General features: G+C 41.3%; 1 non-coding gene across 1 annotated transcript; it reads right to left on the bottom strand.

Annotated features, from left to right (window-relative positions):
- Window positions 1-3,911: 3,911 nt before the first annotated feature.
- Window positions 3,912-4,021, bottom strand: LOC128115097 (U6 spliceosomal RNA). Its single transcript, XR_008219992.1, has one exon. It is a non-coding gene; the product is annotated as a U6 spliceosomal RNA (small nuclear RNA).
- Between the last annotated feature and the right edge of the window lie 400 nt (window positions 4,022-4,421).

The raw sequence follows: 4,421 nt of genomic DNA on the forward strand, positions 1-4,421 counted from the left end.
TGGTATTTAAGTCTTTCAAGTAGGCTGCCAAATAACTCAAAAGTTTGATAGATTCTGAAAGGTTGGAAATTACTGTTTTGGGAGTAATTATAATTTTTAAAAGAATAATGTGAGGCCCTTGGATGTTAGGTAGTTGATTCTTTCAATATCATCTTGTCATCGGAAAAAGAGGCATCTCAAGTGAATCACATAAATACTTTTCATCTATCATCAAGTGGTGACGGTATTAAGGTCCAGCCACCTTTAAGTCGAAGTGACTACTGCAAGCTGCAGGTTTGACTTGAAACATTCCTACAGACTTCGTCAACAAAGAGACATCAAACCTGAATGTGTCTAGAAAGTTCATGCATCTGTGAGCGTAATGTTACCATCAGCCTCCCATTCAGTCCCATGGAGTTGGTGCGGATGTGGACCTGCCGATCCTTGGCACACAGGGCATTGGTCCTAGATGAGGACTCTGGAGTACAGGAAATGCTCAAGGCTATAAGCAGCTGCAGGAAATCCTGTCCAAACTTTGCCCCCAAGGAAGACATTCTCTTTATTACTTTGGGGTGTAAGCAAATCTCTGGTAAGGCAGGGAGACCTAGTTACCCTGGAGTGAGTAAATAAATCTGTTCTCTTAACAGGAGAGTGACACTCTCTAGATTTGGTGGCTGTTTGTAACACAGATGTCCTTAGCAAAACTGCAATGGAGAGGCCTAGCTAAGGAATTGGGTTTATAGTGTCCTGGGGAAAGGAGAGAGACTGTGGGAGACCAGCTCCCACTTCTTTCCCCCAGGATACTCTTGAGGAGAGAGGAATAAGAGATTTAGATAGAGGTGAGAGAAAAAGACAGAAACAGAGGGTAGCCTCAGGAGGGCCTAGATCCTAATCCACTGACCCCTTCTGTTTTTTCTAAAGGGCTATTTATAGGAATGCCAAGGGGTGGAGCAAAGACCTCCACCTAGCTCAGCCCAGAGCAAACCCTTCCAATTACCTAGTAAACACGCAAGTGGACAAGCAGTCCTCTAATGCAGCCCTACTGGGTAAAGCAAACTCAGATCTCACTAGAAAACCTTTGTGGGCCTCTACAAGAGACCATGAAATTTGGATTTAGGTTTGAGCTGTCCTGAGTACTGATTGGCTATTTTTGGTTGAGTTATCAATTGTCATGTTCCTCTTTGTGGAAATATTGAAAAAATTAAATTAGATGGTACATTTATTTTAGAGCCATTTTTACCCTGATAACAAAACACTGTAAAACATTAGGACCTTGGAAAGTGATGAAAGTGTCCATTAACAGTAGCCTAAAAAAGGGGGCCTTTACTACCGGACAATGTACACAGAGTGAGAGACTTGGGCGTACTCAGAGCCAGAGGTGGTGGATGGTTCCAAGGAAGCAGCATCTTCCAGACATAACAGGGTTGATGTACATGTGAGCTCACAAAGACTGTGGCAGTATGCTCAAGATCCTCACAGGTTCGAACCAGACAAAATCCCAGCACTGAGAAGGGGAAGTGAACACAAAGTCCACCTCTAACCAAGAAGCTACCTGCAACTGATACCTGCTGAGAAAGGGAAAATCAGTTTTCTCCAAAGGACTATATGTTACTGAGTGTACCAACCACACTCCAGGACAGGCCTATGCCCATTTAGTTATCTAACCCTAAATGGACTCTGTTTTTTTCTTTTGTCTTGCTGGGTTTATTTGTTTGTTTTGATTTTTTGTTTTGTTTTACTTCTGTTTTTTTGGGAGAAAAAGAATACAAAGTTGAGAGGGTGAGGAGTTGGCTAGGTTCTGGGAGTAGTTGGGGGAGAGGAAAGTCTGATCAAAATACACTATAGATTTTTTTGTTTTGAGGGTTTTTTTTTTTCCCTACAACAAAAAGGCAAGAAAATGCCAAGAACTGGTTCAGCTCCGCACAAACGATGCCAGGAACAGGCTGCTGCTTCTTCCTTAGCATTGGCTCTTGTTGTTATGGTAACAAATGGGCACCGTTCTACTAGGCCCAGATCTCCAAGCAGGAAGGCAGCAAACCCAAAGCTCACAACTCAGGTCTTTTATTCTGGAAGGAGCATGCTCCTTAGGGACTTGGTCCGCACATGAAACCTCAGGTTCTGGGTGACGCGGCTACTCTGACCTCGGCGAGTGTAGATGTTCAGTTACACGCACAGGTGCCATAGCCAAAGTCACAATTCTGTGAGAAAAGTAAAGCGAGGATACCAGCCAGTTGACTGGTGGTGTCTGCCACCCGCGTCACCTCGGTGCTCAAGCTGTTCTGGCTTTAATACAGGCCTTCAGTGAACAATAAAACACGACTTTTCTGGCAGCCACAGACTCCGTTCAGGGTACGCTTTTTAATAGGCATTCATATTCAAATTTGAAAAGGTTAATTCTACCCAATCTAGTGGTCAAAGGACTGATACATCCCCAGACACTGGAGAGCTCATTTGGTGAACTTTAAAATGTGAAAGAATTAACATATTGTGGTTAATAAGCCTACTGGAAGGTTTATTACCCTGAACAGTGGCAGGCTGATGACTGCACCCTCTGTTTTCCCCATCTACGCTAACAGGTGGTGTGGGCATCTTCAGCTGCCTCGCTGCATGTTAGCATCAGCATCCACTTCCATCTTCATCTTGCCAGAAGTTGGTCCAATTGGCATCACATCAGTGTTCTCGAAGATTTGCAGGTGTGAATTAACCTTTAAGTTCAAAGATAATTGTTATAGCCATTTTCTCTTGCATAAGTGCTACCTAAAGGAATTCTTTTTAAATTTCTTAATGAGAAAGAGCAAAAGTTATTGATCCTGATTTTGGCGATGCACAGTCACACACCAAATGTAGGTCAAGGCATTTTATAATCATAAACATGGATGTAAAAGGCTGCTTTTTCAGAGACTGAAGGTCATGTCACTGTGAGCCTCCATCATGCTTGAAGACATTGCCACTCCTTTACTGATGCTGCTTTTGTGATGTTCCATCCTCATTAAAACATCTGCTTCTACCATAAGCACCAGTCTATGAATTTGTACCCATTTTCATTGCTGGAATTAATTTTATCATGAAACAGAATGCCAGCTCCTTTGCCTTTTCAAAGACATTGGAGATGTCAGGTGTGAGGCCACCAAGAAGTCAGAACCGTCTGTACTAAGCAGAGGACAAACATCTACATTTTATGCCTACTTACAGCCTGTCACCTCTTCCTTTTCTTCTTTCTTCCTACTCATAGCTTGGAGGACCACCCAAGGGCCAAGTGTGACCTACAAGCTAAAGCTTGATTACTCTCACTCCAGAAAACACAGATCCTGATCATCAGAGTAGGAGTCACTGATGTTTGTTGAAAGTAGATCCCCCACTATTTAAAATGTTTGGATAATATACTAATGAATAGGCATGTATTCATGACATATTTACACATTTTTACCAATAATTTGTATTATGAGGTGTATGCAGAATAGATATTATTAAAACGTGACATGAAAAGGGAGCAGCAGATGCTCAGAATGAACTTTCTGTGTCAGGATATCATCTGGCCCAATCTCCAGGACTCTTCTTTTAGGAGAAAAAGAGGACATTTCCTTATGTAAAAGAGATCCACAACTTTCTAAATCTTAATCCATTTTACTCAGAGTCTACTTAAACCCCAGGGAACTTAATTCATTTGCATCCTGCCAAAATATAGGCTGAAAACATTATAAGACTAGACTTTAAAATAAAATCAGTTCTCTAAAACTACAAAGAAAATATAGTGGGATCAAAACCAAATTCCCCTTGACCATAACATTTTCCTTCAGGATCATGATTTATTAACAATCTTTTGCTGGTGAAATAGAGTATTTTAATTTGATATCTTACTCGAAATGCCAAGGCCACCTTTAAGGAAACAGCATACAGCTGAAGTATAGAGAGCAATTGCCTGGAACCCAAGGCACTTTCAAATTATTTTCTCAAATTTGCGTGTTATACTTGTCCTGGGGCCATGCGAATTTTCTTTGTGTCATTCCATTTTGTTTAGTATATGGGCTGCCAAAGTGAGCACACATTATTTTATAAGAATAATTTAAACAAATATCCTCCATCGGATCTCAAGATTCTTAACCTTGGGCTTGAGGATTCTGTAAGTGGTTATAGATAGCTTAACATATCACTGACCATGTTAAAAATACGGAACATTTGTCCTTATTTCTGGCCATGACCAGTTATTTAGGGGATAGGAATCATACTAGCTATTTTTCTGGAAAGAATTTAATATAACGGATTGTTAGCAGCTTGGGCCAGAGGAGGCTTTATGTGGCTGATAAGTCATAGTGTATCAAAAGAGAAACCAAGGCAGGAGCTCATGGAAGGAACAGGAGCTGTAGCAGAGACCATGGAGGAACACTGCTTACTGACTTGCTCTTCATGGTTTGCCTACCTGACTTTCTTATATAATCCAGGAC

Source organism: Peromyscus californicus, unplaced genomic scaffold (assembly GCF_007827085.1).
Source record: "Peromyscus californicus insignis strain IS unplaced genomic scaffold, ASM782708v3 Scaffold_19__1_contigs__length_69161282, whole genome shotgun sequence".
Taxonomy (NCBI): domain Eukaryota; kingdom Metazoa; phylum Chordata; class Mammalia; order Rodentia; family Cricetidae; genus Peromyscus; species Peromyscus californicus.